A 21,251-nucleotide genomic window follows, 5' to 3' on the forward strand; every position below is an offset into this window, starting at 1 on the left:
AATGTCTCTTATGTTGGATTCATGAACGGTTCTATCCATTGTTGAAAAAACAACAATAGCAGTGTACCCAGATGACAAATTCAACTAAAAATTATAATTTTACTTACCAAAGTCACCTATGAAGTAATGTCAAAGTGATATACGAAATAAAATTTGACCTAAAAAATTGTTCAAGTAGCAGCAGTAGCGGGAAAAACAACAACAATGGTCGACAAGAAGAATATGAAGATGATAATGAAGTAGAAGATGATGATAATGAAACAGAAGATGATGAATAAAGCAACAACAACAATGAACAACAAAAATCGCGAATAACGAGAAAATAACAATGGATGAGAAGAGAGAGAAACACACATTTTTCCCTCCGTTTTCTGTTATATTAACTAACATTTTGGATCAAAGTGTAAATTTAAAAATTTATAGGCTATTTTCAAACTTTCTCAATTTTTTTAATCCATAATAAAATAATTGTTGGCTCCACTCAATTATTAAGACTTGACTCGCTTACACCTTATTTTCAAACTCTTTTCTCACTTTTGACTAAATACCCCACAGTACATCTCATACCAAATGACATAAATTATTACAAATAACGCTGAAAAATAGTATGCTAATTCTTTTGTTACAAGGAATCGGTCACATGGCTAGCTAGATGTATCATTCGCCAACCCAAATCCAGCTTGCTCAATAAAGTGAAAAGGCCAATAGTTCAGTACACGAGTTCAATCTTTAATTACATATTAATATTTTTTTCAAACTTAATTACAGCTAAATTTATATTTAATAAATGATTTTTTTATAATACTAGGAGACATTAATATCTTTTCATGCAAATATCGAGAGAAATGCTTAATTTTGAGCTCAAGCTATGTTTAAACACTTGACTGATCATTGAGAGACTTAGGGCTAGGTTTCTACAACAAGGAGTTCCCCTCTGTTGGTTTCATTAGATGAAGCTAACAAAAAGGCACGTGACTCCTGAGTAGCATGAAGAAAATAAAAATACACAAAAAATGCATATAACCAACCCATATGATGTTACAGAATCCTCTTCTGAGTTGGGGATAATGTAAATATGCATGAACTTCCCTAGCGCGTCTACATAAAAGTAGTTTTAAGTACAATTTAAAAAATTTCATGTATAAATTAATGTTAGCAGATTTTATTTTTTTCTTATGTATGTGAAAAAAATCACTAAAATTAATGGTAAGAGAAAAGGAGCAAAAATCAGTAGGATTAATTTTTACAAAATTTATGTCGGTAATTTTTTTTTCCTTGTGTATATAGTAAAATGAGTTCTAAAAGATATGGTAAAAAGAAAATAAGAAAATATCTATGATTTTTTCCCAAAATTAATGTTGGTAAGTTTTGCAAAATAACAACTACACACGGCCTTGTCATGAAAAATTGAACATTGATAAACATATAGCACGTCTTTCATAACTGAAATTTTACTATAACTAATTAATATTTGTTCTTTAAAACTTTTTTACACTTACGAATCATTCGGATGATTTTTGTTATTTGGGACCATGTCTTTTCTAATATTTTAAAATTTTTTATTTTTATATGTTATATGTAGGTCAATTGAGAAGGAGGCGTTGGGGTAACTGGCAAAGTTGGTGCCATGTGATCAGGAGGTCACCAGTTCACGCCTTAGATACAATCTCTGACAGAAAATGTAAAGTAAGGCAGCATATAATACACCATTGTGGGGGGCCCTCCCCGCATCCTACGCATAGCGAGAGTTTTAGTGCACCGGACTGTCCTTTTTCATATATAGGTCAACTGATCAAATTAATTTAAAATATTATAATTTTTTTTCATAATTTCTCTTGGTTATTATCGTTCAAGATTTCTTTGTAAGCTTTCGCACGACGCATTATTATTTTGATCCCAATAACATGCTCATGATTTGAGTCCAATCGTATTCTAAGATGCATCGAAACTTTGGACTATCTGGATGACGAAGTTCATGTGAATATCATTATGCTTCTTTTTGGATCCAAAAGAGATAACCAAGAGTGCATTGAAAAAGAAGAAGAGGTGAAAGAGATAATTGTGCAGTTCTATTGCTCAGTCTGTATAGGTAGATTATGCAATATGTAAGAAAAAAATAGAAATTTTCCTCATTGATGATATGTTTCTCTTTGTTTTTCTGTTATTAGGTGTGTAATTTTATAGATTACAACTATATTATTTATAATCATACATTGATTATTATGTAATTCGCTTATATATTGATTCTATTGTGTAATTCACTTATATATATTTCAACGTTCTAAGTTCAATAATTATTTATTGTCAATATTATCAATAGAGTCTGAATATTTTTAGTTACATTTTTATGTATTGGTTCTTTTTAGTTGTGCTCTTCTTCTTCTGGTGTAAATATTTTATTAATTGATGTAAGACATACCAACAAAGCATGTACACTAAATCTACATCTATATCTATAGTATATCAAAAGTGTGAAAACTCTTTAAAAGGTTATTCAAACTTTTTATCCTTCGCTAAAACACTTCGCAATAAACAAAACCGTCTTTTCATTTTTTTTTTCAATTAAATTTTTCAAAAGTAAATTATTATGACTTTTTTTCAAATTGATGCCCTATTTTGTTTAGGTGACTTTTCTCAAATACAAATTTTTACATTATTAAATTTAAAAGAGCCACTTTAGGATTAGAATTGTTTCTCTTTATTCACATATGTTCATATGCTCAAGGCATGTGATTCTTAATTTTTCTTTATAATCTCTTCATCGTGTGATGAGTACATTGACTATGCTTTTTTCCTAACTGTTGATGTGTACCAGCTTTAGTCTATTGGAAATTTGATGTCAACTTTGTGTTGTTTGACAGGCTCGTATTTGAACTTTTGAAGGGAGGGTGATGGAGACCATCCTTAGTTTAAGGTTTTTCTTATTTCAATATGGAAATGTCTATAAATTAGATGTTCGGGGAACAAATACATTTTTAACAGTATTACTCTTACTCTTTTTCAATTTTTTTATGAAGTACTTTTTTCCTAATTTTTATTCACCTTTGTTAATTTTTTCTGTTAATACCTTTCCCATATGTCTTAATTTGGAATTATAAGACTTGATAAGTGAAGTATGCTTTTGGGGGACCATCTTTTGAAGCATACCTGGTTTCTGAAGGAGCTGCGTGTTTTATTGAAATTTGTTGTCTTTTGGTGCAAATTATTTTAATTCATTTTCTTTCTTTTGATTATAAATTGCTTTATTCTTATGGATATCTTTTGACCCTCAATTGCTTTGTTTGATGGATATTAGTTTTGAGTTGTTATATATCTAATTCACACTTATTTTACATCTTTTCGAGATGAAGATTGAAGATTTTCATGCATAAATTTATTGACTTAAAGAAGGATAGGTTTTCTTCTCAAAGAAGATCAATTAATATAATGTTTGTGATTTTTCTCATTCTTGATTTATGAATATTCGTGTTTTACCAAATTCATTTAGGAGGCTGATCCCAATAGTGGCCATGAATATATGTGGAGTTATGAGAATGAGTTTGGTGGTATTATTGTTGTTGTCATCATTTCTACTATCTTTAAGTTCTGCTCTTCTTTTCTTGTGTATTAGAAGAAGTTGTGCTCTTCTTTTCTTGTGCATTAGAAGAAGGGAACGAAGAAGTGGAACTCTGCCTTGCGGTGGATAGAAGAAAATCGCTGCAAGTATAAAATAACACTTTAATTTGGATGTGAAGAAAGATATTATAAGAAAAGAAAAAGACATAAAAAACATAAGAAATACAAAAAATCAAAATATAAGTATAAGAAACCAAGAAAAAGATATTATGTAAAAAATTATAAATATAAAAGACCATACAGGAGAAAGAAATCTATAAAAGAATGTACTTGTTATAATTGTGGAAAACTAGGACATTTAGCTAGAGATTGTAAAATGCCTAAAGACCCCAAAAAGAAACAAATATCAAAATAAAGATAGAAAATGATGAATATATGCAAATAGATTATATAGATTACGAATTAGAAAGTGAAGATAGTATATATGAAATTTCAGAAAATGAAATAGATAATGGAATAGATAGTGAATTAGATGAATCAAATGACTGAAGAAGATATAAAAATAATAACAAAGGAGGAATATTTAAATGAAGAAGGAACAGATCAGAAAATAATATTTGATAATAATATATTTGACGAGATAAAAGGAAAAGAATTAGATTTAACTGTAGGAAAAATATTTAAAATATCAATAATAAAAAACATATTTAGTAGACGAAAAGAAGAATACTACGTAGTAAACCAAAAAGAACATGTAATAGACTGTAGATATGCAAAAGGTAGATCTAGTATACCACTAGTAACAAAAAAAAATAATTAATAAAGAAATAAATGATATAAAAAGTAAAGACCCAATAAAATATGTACACCTTGGAGGAACAGAGATATTAATAAAAACATGTTCTAGAGAAGGAATAGATACACCAATAGAATTATATTTAGCAGATGATAGAATTATAAAACCTATAGAAAAAAGTATAATAACCGCCATAAGAGGAAATTTAATATACCAAAAATTTAAATTTATAATAAGTGCGAATTATTTAGTGGCAATAACAGGTAAAAACATAAATAAATCATTAGTATTATATTGGAAAATATTAGGAATAGAACTAACCCCAGGAAGTAAAATATTTACAGAAAGATGTAAAAATCTATATGTATTAACAGCAAAACATAAAATAATGGGAAAAAATAAAATTAATAAAATACAAGTAGAAAGTCCTTTTGAACAATTTGTAAAAAAAATTGATAACAATGATTATAGTTACAAAGACATGGATATAAAAGAAGATTTATAAATAATAAATGATAGAATAAGTACAATAAAAAGAATAGCTTTCGAAAAACCAGAATCATCAGGATCATCGAAAAGAACAAATTATGAAATAACTTCAACAGTAAATTTAACTCAATATTATATAATGGGAACAATAAATGAAAAAGAATATTTAATACTTCTAAATACAAGACAAGAAGAAAATTATATAGCAAAATATCTAGTGAAAAATGAAGAAATAAAATCTAATAGTAATATATGCTCAGATCTACCAAGAAGTTTAATAACTACTAAAGATACAGCAGAAAAGGAAATAATAATAGGAGTTAGAAAAATAAAAATAGAATTTGAAATAAAGAAAGATATGCAAAAAACAGACATAATATTAGGAATAAAATGGTTAGAACAAGTAAAACCCTACAATATAGAACATACACAAATAACCATAACTTATAATAGAGAAAAATTATTGATAAAAAGAGCTTTGACATGATATGAAAATAATAGTAGAAGGATATTATAATAGATATTATACACCTATGATAGATACAGGAGCAGAAGCCAACTTATGTAGATATAATTGTTTACCAGAAGACAAATGGGATAAGCTAAAAACACCAATAGTAGTAAAAGGATTTAATAATGAAGGAAGCTTAATTACCTATAAAGCTAGAAATGTAAAAATACAAGTATGGGATAAGATATTAACAATAGAAGAGATCTATAATTATGAACTAACATCAAAAGATATGCTTTTAGGAATGTCATTTTTAGATAAACTATACCCACATATAATAACTAGAACACACTGGTGGTTTACAACCCCATGTAAACAAAAGGTAAGAGTAAAAAGAGTTACTAATAAAATAAGAAAGAAAACTGATTGGATAAAAGGAAGTGAAAAAATCACACAAAAATTAGAAAATATAAAAATACTGAAGACACAATAGAACTACTTATATTTTCAATAAATAAAGAAGAAATAACTATATTTTCAATAGATAAGGTAGAAATAATAAAGAAAAAATTAAGACAACTATACAGTGAAGATCCATTAAAAGGATGAAAAAAATATAAAACTACTGTAAAAATTGAGCTAATAGATAAAAATAGTATAATAACCCAAAAACTATTAACATATAACTTTGATGATTTAAAAGAATTTAAAATGCATATAGATGAATTATTAGAAAAACAATACATACAAAAAAGCAATAGCAAACATAAAAGTCCAGCATTCATAGTAAATAAACACAGTGAACAAAAAAGAGGAAAAAGGAGAATGGTTATTGATTATAGAAACCTAAATGCAAAAACTATGACATATAATTATCCAATACCAAATAAGATATTAAAAATAAGACAAATACAAGGATATAATTACTTTAGCAAATTTGATTGTAAATCAGGATTTTACCATTTAAAGCTATAAGAAGAATCTAAAAAAATTAACTGCATTTACAGTATCACAAGGATTTTATGAATAGAATGTGTTACCATTTGAATATAAAAATGCATCAGGTAGATATCAACACTTTATGGATAATTATTTTAAAAAACTACCTAATTGTATAGTATACATAAATGATATACTATTATATACAAAAACTAAAGAGGAACATTTAAAATTACTAGAACAATTTGCAGGTATAATAGAAAATTCAGGAATAAGTTTAAGTGAAAAGAAAGCCGAAATTATGAAAAATCATATAGAGTTTTTAGGAATACAAATAGATAAAAGTGGAGTAAAAATGCAACAACATATAGTACAAAAAATAATAAATCCAAAAGAAGAATTAGATACAAAAAGAAATTACAATCATTTTTAGGATTAGTAAACCAAGTAAGAGAATATATACCAAAATTAGCAGAAAATCTAAAGCCATTACAGAAAAAATTTAAAAAGGATGTAGAATATAATTACAACGAAGAAGATAAAAAACATGTTCAGAAAATAAAAATATTTTGTAAGAAATTACCAAAATTACAATTTTCAGATGAAAATAAATTTTTTACATATATATGAAAATAAATTTTTTACATATAAATTTTTTACATATATAATTATGGAGGAGTACTTAAATATATATATGAAGGAGAAAAATTAGAACATCATTGTAGATACTACTCAGGAACGTTTAATGAAATAGAAATAAAATGGGAGATAAATAGAAAAGAATTATGCTCATTATATAAATGTTTATTAGCATTTGAGCCATATATTGTATATAACAAGTTTATTGTACGAACAGATAATATACAGGTACGTTGGTGGTTAACAAAGAAAACACAAAATTCAGTTACAACAAAGAAAATTCGGAGACTAGTATTAAACATATTAAATTTTACATTTACAATTGAAGTAATCAAAACTAATAAGAATGTTATTGCAGATTACATATCAAGACAAAGCTACACAGACTGATATAATAGAAGATGATGCTTTAGAAAAGATACTCAAAACCCTAACTGCACTTTCAGTGAAAGTGGACAGTATGAGTAATGAAATAGAAAAGCTAAATACTAATGAAGTTAAATTGAAGTCTGCAGCTATGACTCAGATAACTCAGCAGTGTGCAGAGCTATGTCGATCGGAAGACAATAAAATTTCAGAGCTAAAAGGAGACGTTGGGACACTCCATAAAACCCATAACGTTCATCAATCTACAATTGCAGGTACAAACAAAGGAGTTAGTGGACAAAGATATCAGAACATGAACATGAATAAGATATTTGAAAAATCATTTATACCAAAAACACAAAAAAGACCCCTTGTTCATACCCCCACAAACTACCACATATCGAGAAAGTTTAAACCAAGACAGAAACGCCTATAACTATATAACTCGAGCTTACATAGAAAATATCCATAAAATACAGACTTATCTAAACCTTAACCCCAGAGCTACAAATATCCAAGAACCAAACACAAACTATATAACCCAAAAATTACAAGGTTACAACAAGTTAATCGCACTACCAAAAACCAACCCAAGCTTAGTTAAAACATGTTTTAGTTATGGATTATTAAATACCATATATACCCAAGAAGGAGATGAACTAAAAGCTATACTAGAATTATATAGAGCATTCACCACCTATAAGAAAATAACCAAAGGAAATCTATTTTTTATAAAGTTTTATACCGCACCAGTAGAGATATTATATGACGAAATTAAACCAGTTATTTAAGTTGTAAAAATAGGATTAACCAGAGATACGATTATACCGGAAGATATTGTTCAAAAGCTAGGGATACCTAAAGTTGAGATACTTGATTTTTATGAAAATAAACGAATTATTGGAATAGCTTCAATTGTTCAAGAATTAACAAATAACTACCTCAATAGGAACCCAATATGGAGTTATTATTCAAGAGATCATCAAATGATTTATTCAAATTCAAGGGAGCTACGACAGTCAGATATGGAAGAAGCTAGACAATGGATATTGACACTACTCAATCCAGAAAAACAACCATCTACAAGGGCAATTAAAAAGGAATTTATTTCAGAAGAGTTATTGACTATATATTGCAAGTTAATTGGACACAAATATCCTGACCATCTATGTTCGAGATGTAATGGAGAAGATAATATTATCTCGAAAGTTCAACTAGAATAAAAGAAGGTAAGAACACCAGCTGAAAGATACACGATAAAAGATATAAGGCAACACGGGCCGATGGAAAAATAAAGACAAAAAGACAAAAGCATTAAAGTTAAGAAAGCGACATATGACTTAACAAGCTAAGTTTTTAACATACGTACATATAACATTATGTAGCATTATAGCCTTTTTGACTTTTTTGTAAAGAGTACCATTATTGTATAGCCTAGTCTTTATTATTTTTGTCTTTTATAGGATAGGATTTCTTACTTTCATTCCTTTTAGGACAAATGTAAAGTTAGAACATTATTAGTCTTTTATTTTCTTAACAGATGTAAAGTGAATAGTGTAAATAGTTTATGTGTTTTAGGATTATAAATATGTAAGCCATGAGGCGATCTAAAGGCAAGACTTTCATGTGTTGAAAGCAAGTCTTCTCTCTTGTACACAGAAAAGTTTTGAATATTTAATAAAAATAGATATATTTCTAAGGAAAAGCTATGGATGAGCAAAACATAGATTTATCAAATCTACCAGAACAACTATTTTCATTTACAATTATGAATAACTAAATTCATAAATTTTTGACAATCATGATATAATAAAATAAGCTCATGTTAGTTACTTTATAGTAGAATTATTCGAAGAATAACATGTTAAGAAGTTTATTAGCAAAGTGGAAAAGGAGAAAAATTCTCAAGAACTATATCATCCTAAAGGTGAAACCGGTGAGGCAAAGAAGTCGTGATAGGGGAGTAACCAGAGTAGAGACACTGTTTAGGAAAAAAGCATCCAGATTACCATGCTAATAGTGACCGAAGAACATGTTATTTAAGAATTATCTAGTATATAGTGATCTAAGATGATCATATTTTGTTATGTATATGGTTGAAAGGAATATTTTGAAATAACATCATATGAAATAAAATGACTACCTACTTATCTGATGGAATGATAGATAATTTGAAGATACTTGTTTTGTATGTACTTAAGGATATAGAAATAGTAGATATAAGGAAAATTATATACGAAAAAGGTATTTCATTTTAATGAAGAGTTATTAAATTCTATAGAAAACTTGCACTTATTTAATGATAGCTACTGCTCATATTTAGATAGTTATTATTCAGAGGGATATTATACAGATTAAAAATGTTAGAATATATAAGAAGAGTTAGAGAAAAACAAAGTTGGCTATACGAAGAAATTAATTATAGAAACCGGCTTAGAAGAGGAAGAAAACAATTAAAAGAAAGATTAATTTGGATAGATAAAATCTTGAAACAACTAGAATTAAAATATAGTTTAGATTATGATTTAGATATAGAATTATTCATAGAAGAAAAAGACAGGATAATTAACGAAATAGATAACCTAGAAATTAATATCAGATATAGTACAATTAAAATAAATTATTATAAAGAAATTTGCAGTATTACAACTACTATAGTATAAAATGATAAACTACGGATACTTAAAATATTGGAGACAAGATATGGAGCAAATAAGATTAATAGAAACACTTATGAAAAAGAATCTACTTGACTACATAAAAACTAAAAATATGGAACATATAGTATACCTTACAAATAATATAGATGAATTAATAAAAACATGTTTTAGAGAAGGAATAGATACACCAATATAATTATATTTAGTAGATGATAGAATTATAAAATCTATAGAAAAAAGTATAATAACCGCCATAAGAGGAAATTTAATATACCAAAAATTTAAATTTATACTAAGTGCGAATTGTTCAGTGGCAATAACAGATAAAAACATAAATAAATCATTAGTATTATATTGGAAAATATCAGGAATAGAACTAACCCCAGGAAGTAAAATATTTACAGCAAGATGTACCAATAAAATTTAGGCATTTGAGCTGTTTAAATCTTCAATCAAGAGGTATGTGTTATGTTGATTAATCTTTTACTTACATACATGTTGTTTAGCTGTAGTTTATGTTATGTTCAAGTTTATATTGTAGATGAATGTTCGAGTAGACTTTGAGAGATTTTTTGTGTAAAGATTAGATTTAATCGGATTATTCGAATATCTTAATTATTATAATTTTGATGTTGTTACTATCTATTATTTTTCCTGCTTAATTTGGGTGGTAGATGAATGTTCAGTTGGGCTTTGAGAAATTTTATTGTATAGATTAAATTTTATCGTATTGTTCTGATATCTTGATTATCATATTATTTTATTGTAGTTGACAGGTAGTAAATGAATGATCAATCGAGCTTTGAGGAATTTCTTGTATAAAAATTAGGTTTATATTCTTTTGATATTATTAAGTTAATTGTTGTAAAATATTAGTGAATATTATTCATTGTCTTAAGGGTCATTGATCTTAGGCGTATTTATACACCTAAGTGTCATTATCTATGCACATTTATCTTAGTTTTGAGGTTAACCTGATGTGATTAATGAAGTATAAAGTTTGTATATGTGTATTTGTGTGCTTAGTTACATGTTTAGAGTCTTTAAGGCAAAATTTGAGACAATTCAAGAGTCAAAAGAATCAAATAGAGTTTAGTCGAGAAAACTAGTTAATCTAGCTTAAACTATGTTTGTTCTAGTATACTTTGGCTAGCTTTGTTTTATTGTATGGACTATTTTTTTTCTATGAGAATGTGTAGGATATTAATGGAGGTGAATTGAGTGACATTTGAAGCTTCAAATGAGCTACAATGGATGATGGAACAAGGAGCAAGTTTGTGGAATGATAAGGGACAAAATTGATGGAATTTGTGCCTAGTTGAATCCCCTCCGCGCCGTGCAACCCAGCAATGGATCCCAGCCATGCACAAAACCTATAACTTGATAGAGATATTGGAATTGCTCTACTTTCATCCCCACGGTGCACCACCTAAGCAATCCTACAAGCTCTATGATGCACAACCCATAGAAGCGGGCTAAGTCGGTTTAGGAGTCCTAGTTTGTGTAGGAAATGTGTAGTGCTTGTACATAGTCCTTATGACACTTAGATTGGACAAACTGGAGGCTATATAAATATCTTAATATGCTGCAAAAGATTAAGGAACGTATGAGGGAAGTCCACGACACGAAATTAAAACGTACACACTCCTAAATCGACTAAGATTGATTTTCTACTAATTTTAAGTAGAGGGCAAAGGGGCCAATATGTATGTTTCGTCTGGCGTTGCTTATGGATGAAATTTAGGGATATAAAAAGATTACCCATCCATATTTACACAGATCTTTTGAAAGCTACACTAATCAGAGAGGAGAAGCTTACATCAAGGAGCTCAAATTAGGGTTCGTTCTTCTTTTACTTTTCTTTCTTGTAGTTTGAATTTATGAATTCATTTATGAAGATTCTTTGTATGATATAAGTGTCTAAATACCATCTTTCTAGGATTGAGGCTACAACATGATTGTGTAATTATGGTTTATTAGTTGGTTAATGTGTTTATCAAGTCATGTGATTGTTCTTGCATTCTTGTTTTACTATTCTAAAGAGTCATGAACTTTAGGATAAATTATAGTCTCAAAATAAATTGACCATAGGAGGGATGGAATGAAGAACATAGGGAGTATGGATCATATCTTTAATTAATTTAATACTAAATTATTAAAAAATGATTTATGGTTAGGAGAGAGACATTTCTAAAAGCCCCACTTGGTTAATGAAATGGGAAGATAAGTTAGTGCATCCAAATTAGTGACTCACATTCCGAAACATCAAACCAACCAACTGGAGAGAGCGACAATGCCTACCATTCAATGCCTCGAAAAGAGCCATCTCAATACTAGAATGGTAGATATTATTATACGCAAACTCCACCAAGGCTAGATGTTGCTTCCACTGGTTTTCGAAGTCTATCACACAAGCACAGAGCATATCCTCCAAAACTTGAATAGTATGCTCTGACTGACCATCAGTCTAGGGATGGAAAGATGTACTAAGGTCAACCCAGGCACCCAACTCCTCCTGAAAAGTTTTCCAAAAGTTATATGTGAGTACTGAACCTCGATCTGAAATGATATACACTGGTACACCATGAAGACACACTATCTCACAAATATAGATACGGGCCAACCTTTTAGCATTGAGGAAAACCTACACCAGAATGAAATAAGCAGATTTGTTCAACCAATCCACGATGACCCAGACACTATCAGAACTACAAAAAGTTTGAGATAACCCAGTCACAAAGTCCAAGTGATTCATTTATATTTTCACTTGGGAATGGGTAACCTCTAAAGCAAACCACCAGGTCTCAAATGCTCGACCTTCACTTGCTGGCAACATAGACAACGAGCTATAAAATCTACTACATCCTTCCTCATACCACCCCACTAGTAATGTTGTCTCAAATCACGATACATCTTAGTCACTCCCAAATGGATGGAATATCTTGAATAATGAGCCTCCTCCAAAATCTGTCTAATCCACTCACCCACTCTCGATATACATACTTGTCCACCAATCCTAAAAATTCTTGTGTATCAAATGAGACTTCCTTAGTCTCACCACTCAATAGCATATCACAAATCACTCTCAACCGAACATCATCAAACTAATGATCCCAAATCTACTCCATCAAGGAAGATCCAGCCTCTATGAAAACCAAAATATACCCAAGTGTCAAAATATCAAGCCTAACCATCTGGTTAGCCAAAGACTGAACCTCTAAGGCCAAAGGTCTCTCTTGAGTTAAAAGATGCGCCAAGATACCCATGCTAATCGACTTCCATCTTAAGGCATCTGCAACTACATTAGCCATACTTGGATAATAAAGAATAGTCAAGTCATAATCCTTAATCAACTCAAGCCAACGATGCTGCCTCATGTTAAGATCTCACTGGGTGAAGAAATACTAAAGTCTATGATGACCTGAGAAAATCTCACAATGGACTCCATACATGAAGTGACTCCACAATTTCAAAGCAAAAACAACTGCGCACAACTCCAAGTCATGGGTAGGGTAATTCCTCTTATGGGGCTTCAACTGATGAGAAACATATGCAATCACCTTACCCTCCTGAATCAACTCAATACCTAACCCAATATCCAAAGCATCATAAAAGATGATAAAACCCACACCCTCCTTGGGCAAAGTCAAGATAGGAGCTGAAGTTAACAAGTCCTTGAGATTTTGAAAGCTCACCTCACAAGCATCGAACCACTAGAAGAAAATATTCTTTTGAGTCAACTTGGTCAATGAAGCTGTATCAGATGAAAAACCCTCAATAAAATGCCAATAATATCTTTCTAAACCAACAATACTCCAATTTTGATGGGAGAAGTAGGCCTAGTCCAATCATGAACCACCAGAATCTTAGTCGGATCAGTATAGTACCACCTTGGTCACCACGTGACCGAAGAAGAGACAAACTCCAACCAAAACTCACACTTAGAGAACTTAGCATACAACTTCTCATCCCTCAATCTCTTAAGCACAATTCACAAATGCTCCTTATGATCGACCTTACTCTTGGAATAAACCAAGATATCATCTATACATATACAACAATGGAGTCGAGATACGATTGAAATATCCAATTTATCAGCTCTATGAACATAGCTGGGGCTTTGGTCAACCCAAAAGACATGACCAAGAACTCGTAATGACCATACTAAGTTCGAAAAGCTATCTTTAGAATATCTAAAGCTCTAATCCTTAACTAGTGATACCCGGACCTCAAATAAATCTTTTAAAACACCGAATCACCCAAAGCTGGTTGAACAAGTCATCAATACGAGAAAGAGGATAATTATTCTTAATTGTCATCTTTTTCAACTATCGATAATCAATACACATACACATAGACCCATTTTTTTCTTCACAAACAAGACTGCGCATCCCAAAGTGATATACTAGGTCGAATAAATCCCTTGTCCAATAACTCCTGCAGCTGATCCTTTAATTTCTTTAACTCTATTGGGCCATCCTATAAGGAGAAATAGAAATAGGCTTGGTGGCTGGCTCCACATCAATAGTAAAGTTGATATCATGATCCAGAGGCATACCAGGTGATAACGCTCTAACTTATATTCAAATTTATTTGTAAGGCAGATGTTGTCAATATAATTACCCAACTAGAGTTGGTGTTAAATCCACGAGGAGTGCAAACTTAGATTTCAAAGCCTACGTGTGTTGGAAGTTAACAAGATGCTAACCCGTAGTGTAACATTAAATAACAAGTAAAATTAAATTGGGGGATTTGTTTGAACAATGTTAAACACAATGATAATCAAACACTATTAAGTGAATTATGGAATTAGGAGTGTTACCAAATCGATAAAAACCTTGTGGTTATGTTGTCCTAGGTGGGAAGTATGCATGGGTTATCAACAATTAGTACAAGTTTAGTTAAGGGTTTTGGGTAGGCTAGATTTACGGTCTTGGTATTAATCTTTCAGTAAAACACCAAATCTCACTCGTGTATTCTTTCGAATACCTGACAAACATGTAAAATCTACCAATCCACTACCTCAACTCGCATCCTTATTTCCAAGATAATGCTATGAAATGAGATAATTCAAGTAACACCCTTATTTCTAAGATGATGCTATGAAATAAGCTAAGTTAAATTATTGTTAACAATTACTCCTCACCTACATTTCTCCTTCAAGGATGATATGGGATCCAAGACAATTGGGATTTTCACTCCCAATTTCCAATTCAAACATGGAGCAAAAGCAAAACCATGACAATTAACTAATTAATTGAACTAACAATCAACACCCACACATTATTCACCACCTAATCAAACGTATCCCCAAGAGATAACTTTAGCTACTTATGAAATTAAAGGAAAGAAATATACCTAAATTGGCATTCAATTCATCCATCATAAGTAAAGTTAGTATAATCCCAAACTTCAATTTCAATCAAAAGTCAAAATCTCTCTTAGGAATACATACCACAATTATTTCTTCACTCAAAATATTGTTCTAAAAACTTTAAAACTGTAAAATTGGATGCTGAAAATATGGAGGATTTACCCTTTTATATCTTGGGATTGAGCCTTGTGAAATTACTATCTTATCTCTAAAATCTGCCCGATCGGCCGCAATCGCAGCCTAGGTGTTACGATTGTACCATTGCTATTGCGGTGCTTTAGCTCGCGATCATAGCTCTTCAATCTGTATGGACTCCTGCGATCGTGAGGATTCGGCTCGCGATTGCAATCCTATTAACTTATTGACTGATTGAGATTGGACACTACTATGTCACGATATCGAAATTTGAGGCATGGTCCTGAGTTGAACTTTCACACTTTTTTCAACTTTTGTTCACTTTCTTGTATTTTCAGCTGTCTTAACTCTTTTTCATTAAATTCTCCTATAAGATCACAAATATTAGAAATTAGTGTATTTCATTAAAGAATCAGTCTCATATATAATCAACTCATCATAGTGTGCAAGAGTTTAGATGCAAATGAGTGACAAATTTTCTACTCATCAACACCCCCAACTTAAAGATCTTGCTTGTCCTCAAGCAACACTACTTCACATTCAATGAGACTCCTCAACTTGAAGCTCACACTATTCAATCACATGACCACCATAATCTTGAACTTTCGTAGCACTAACACTTAGATAACAAGCATGTGAAGTGCTAACTATACAACCCCCTCAAATTCAATCACATTTTCAAGGATGCAAGGAACTTTTAAGAATAATCAAGCAACAACAACCAATTCTCAAAAACTGATTCTCTATTAATAGAAAATCAAATATGCTCCTTCGCCTTACTTTAAGAGTATGTCAACTTTACCAATCTATCTTAGTCTACATGCCTCCTCACAAAAGAAAGTCCCAACTCACCAAATTTTCAATATGTAACAAGGGAAGAATGTGCAAGTACTCATACTTACAAAGAATTTCTCAATGCAAACAAGTATCACGCCATATTCTTGCCCTTATTTTCAATCGCTACTAATACAAAGACGCTTGGTTGGAGATCCCAAAGGACTTTTTCAAGCTTATAATGTAGGCTCAGGAAAGGGTCGGACAAACATTTGGGATAAAAGTGACTACACCCTCCTTGATCTTCACATACACTAATTAGATAAAACTTAGATCATTAGCCACTCCATTTATTCTTAAATCACACTTGTGCCTACCTTTTTCACTTTAGTTCACCCAACTTTCGAAAGCATTCTCTTTTTTACTTCTTCCTTTTTTGCAATTTCGTGCTTTTTTTTCTTCCTTTCTTTTTCTATTTCATTTTGCATCATTGATACAATTTTAGATACTCATTTACAAGACCATGGCCTAAATCACCTCTTCATAGTTCCACTACACCCCCAACTTAGGCTTTTAGCCTCATGTTGGAAATTTCAAATTCAAGAAGGATAGGGTTCAAGAGAGGGATAACTTTCAAATGGTTCGAGGCTTGTAACATGGTTGTCGAAAGGTTAATAGGATCAAAATGGGTAACTAGGGATATCATTCATACATTGGTAGACTTTCAAGGCTAAAGTGGCTTTTAACAATCACAAATATGGCCTAAGGTCATTTCTCCAACCGCGCATAATTAAGATTATCTTTGAAAGACCAACAGGGAAAGTTCTAAATGACACAGGTAAGCCCAAGAATAATCCAACTATTGCTCACCTCACACGACATGCAAACTTATCTAGAAGTATCGATTACATTTCCTACTCAAGAATAAAAGGAGACATTTATCACACAACAACCAAATAAAGAATTTGGAGTCACAAAAAGAGGTGAAGCGTTGTTACAAAATTATTCACTTTTATGTCCTCGATTTTCACAAAAAAAATTTGGATAGAGGGGGACACTCATTATGCACTTCACCATACAAGCTTAACTATCGCTAGCATCAAGAAAGCCACCATTTCGTACTTGGGCTCTAATGAGGGCACTACTTATGATTACTCAGACTTTACCATAGTTGCGATTGTCAATCCCTATTTGTAATGCCACAAGTACTCTGACTTCTCTTGCATTCATGACTCCAACACCTCAACACGACGATTTTCTCTTAAGCATATCGCTACTCAATCTATCATAGGGAAAGACTCTTCCAACATTAATAAGAAAAATAAGGAAGCTAGAAATGAAAAACAAAAATGACTAATCCAGAAAACATAGACATCATCAGGATACCCAATATTACAACCCAAATCATTAAATTATCCTAAGCAAATAACAGTTAAATCATCCAAATAAAACATAAAATATCCAAATAAACATCTAAATAATACAAACCCAAAATCAAATATGAAATAAATACAGAGACAAAGGCATACCCAACTAAAGAGCTCATAGTGTCCTCACTGCATATCATAAATGCATAAATTTTTGTAAGGGGCTCCCTAAAACTGCATCAAGAGCTGTCATCGCTCTTCGTCTTCTCATCAACATCGTTAGAATCTAGCTCCTCATCCTCGGACCACCTGGATAAAATCTCAATATCAACATCTACTCTCATAGAGAGAAGTGTCTCTCGCGGCTTTAGGACCTTCCATAAGCCTTTCACCTCTTTCCATATGTGGGTGAAAAACTTATCTCTTTTTTTCTCCCCTCTTCTCATCTTGTCATGAAAGCCATGCGATCCCGATGTGATCGTGCCAAGGATGTGTAGGCCTGCTCTCAAGTCTGGATATGGCGCCCCCTATGTCTTATGATCCTTGAGAAACCTGTCATAATCACCCTGGGAGATGTAGGAGTGACAACTGGTAGAAGACTCTCCCGGTCCTGTAGGCAATTTAGACATCAACTCTAGGACTACTCGTATTTGGATCGAGAGATCCTCAAATAGCTTTACTGAGGAAGCCCTGCAAAAATTATAATCATCATCCATCGACTTATCCAAATCGATCTTATACTTTTTGCTCTTTGAAGCTAAGCCTTCACCACGCACATCTAATGGGTAAATAGGTGTCTTCAAGGATATCCAGCTGTCCCCCAAATATTCCTCAACCTCGACCCTCTTGCATAACTCAGTGATTAGAGATGAGAACATGAGCATGGGGCCACCTCTATTCTTGTAGTGTCTGAACTCCCCAAACACAAAATGACCAATATTTAAAGGGATGTTTTCTATGAGTCAAGCTACCATCTGGGTTCGCATAATCGGGATGTGCATCATGTTGGTGGTCGGAGAGACACGGCTACAGATGATGGTTAACCAAATTCGAGATTTAGCTATGAACTCATTCAAGGTGATCCCCATTTTTGTGGCGGCCCATGGGACTTCTCTTCATGGGCACAAATATGAGGCCAACTAGCTCCCCTGGGCATAATCTTTTGGCTCAAACTCTCTTGGGTCGGCATTCGGTAACCCATAAAACTCATTGATCACCTCGAAGCCAAAGCTGACTATTTTTCCCCCTATTATCATGATTGGGTTGGATAGATTTTCGGCTTTAGGGTTAGCGTAAAACCTCGCAGCCATTGTTCATTGGCTTTGCAAGGCTCCGGGGCAAAACAACTCCATCCCGTTACCTATAGTTGCTGGTAGAAGGATGAGAGTTTCTCAGGCACTTGCTCCAAGGAGATGCCTTATTCAAGGAGTATCTTTCTCCTGCCTAGTCCTCATAGTATATTGTCTGACAATCGGTTGTTAGAAAGTGGGTTTGGTCAAATTCTGCCATGTTCAGCTTTTTTGAAAACCCAAAAACAACACAAGTATTAACCATCAAGACCATTATATGAAAATAATGCTATATGATTGAGTAGAGCTAAGGAAATGACCCAAGGATCAAATTAGGTCTCAAAATGAAAATTTAGGATTTTGGACAGGTCTGTAAGACGGGCCTCAGGTCTTGCGAATGCACATTAGTGAGTCGTGATTGTGACACCTGAGGCTTCAATGTCCTAGGCTTGTTCAAGATTAAAATTTCATTTCACCACCAATCTGTGTTCATAAAAGATAAATAACATTAAAAACATGAAGCACATTCCATAAACACTCAACCATGCCCTCTAATTCATAGGAAACTATCAATAAGTCCATTTGGGCCTTTTACCAAACACTTGGTATGCACCTAAATTTCATACTCATTTTGGACAATTTTGGGTACTCAAGACTTACCCAATGATGCGCACACCCAATGATGTGCACACCACTAAAAACAAACACATAAAACAACATCAATTTATACATTCATTAAGCACAAAAATCACTAATTCAAGCCATGACCCTAAGCATGCTTCTAAGGCTCAAAATCAAGCATTAAAGATAAGATTTGAAGGACATACCTGATGCTCGGATGCAAATATGGATTATTAGCACTTTTAGAATCACTTAAGAAAGAAAATTAAAGGATTTTTAGGTGTTTAAAAAGGAAAGATTGGGGAAACCATTTTGGAGATGGCTCTTCTTTTTATAACTACCTTGTTCGCGATCGTAATCAGGCACAATGATCGCGATTATTTAGGGGTCGCGATCTCAGTCAGACTTCGCAATCATGATAACCAAGGCTATATTGGCAGACCTGAGCCTCTGGATCACTATCGTGATTCATGTGTTGTGATCGCGATACCTGAGACCAGGTTCAATTCCCCTATTTTTTTCGCTGTTTCACATCCACTCCACTTAATATCTCCCTATTGCTCAAATACACATTCAGAGTGCCAAAATCTTATGGATTAATCAAAAACAAAAATAACAACTACTCTAACAATCAAAATTCAAAAGGTACGAGCCAAATTCATGGGAATGATGGGTTGCCTCCTATATAGCACTTGATCTAATGTCGCAACATGACGTCCACTTGAGATTAATTTTTATTTTTGACTTGAAGCTATCAAAAATCCGCTTCCATAGCATTGGTCACTTTCTCATCCACCACATCAATCACTAACGCCATTTACAACTCCATTGGTTTCTTAGTTTTGCACATACTAAAGGAGATCTCATCATTGTGAACCCGAAATATCATATCTCTATATTTCATATCAACTAGGGATCTTTTGGTGGCCAATAATATCCTACAAAGAATGGTTGGTATCCATGATCAATCTTACAATCGAGGATGGCAAAATCTATTGGGAGGATAAACGGATCGAACTTTACCAATATATCATACAACATGTTTATGAGCTTTTTAATTGATCAGTCAACCATTGAAAGCCTCATGGTGGTAGGCGTAGGAGTACCCAATCCCAACTTCTGAAATACAACATACAAGATCAAGTTAATGTTTGCTCCAATGTCAGACAATGCTTTGTCAAATCTATACACCCCGATATTGCACGGAATAGTGAATGCACCCGGGTCTTCTTTATTCTCCGCCATTGTGTTTGACATTATAGAGCTGCAATTATGAGTCACCTCAATAGCTTCACAATCCACAAGTCGCTTCTTCGAGATCAAGTTCTTTATGAGTTTAGCATACCCCAATATCTCTTGTAGAGCTTCTAACAATGGAATGTTTATCAATAGGTTGCTAAACTTTTCAAGGAATTTCTTGAACATTGCTTTGTCATATTTTTTTTTAAAGACTTTATGGAAAGAGATGAGGAATGTCGATTGGGGGTAATAGAGCAAGTTGAGGTTTATTTACTTATGGCGCATCACCATTGATCACTTTAGGATTTTTCTCATTGTTACCGTTCTCTTCCACTATTGTCGGCTTCTCAACAACCGCTTCATTAGATTTTAGCGCTTCATCACTTGGCTTTCCTAGCCGCTTTATTTTTTCACTCGCTTGTTCATCAATTGAATTTTTATTGGTATTCTTATCCACCTCAACCACATCTTCACCAAGGGATTGGCCACTTCTAGTGACTATCACCATAACATGAGCATTATTATTGGGATTTACCACTGTATCACTAGGCAAACCT

Source organism: Capsicum annuum, chromosome 10 (assembly GCF_002878395.1).
Source record: "Capsicum annuum cultivar UCD-10X-F1 chromosome 10, UCD10Xv1.1, whole genome shotgun sequence".
NCBI classification, from domain to species: Eukaryota; Viridiplantae; Streptophyta; class Magnoliopsida; order Solanales; family Solanaceae; genus Capsicum; species Capsicum annuum.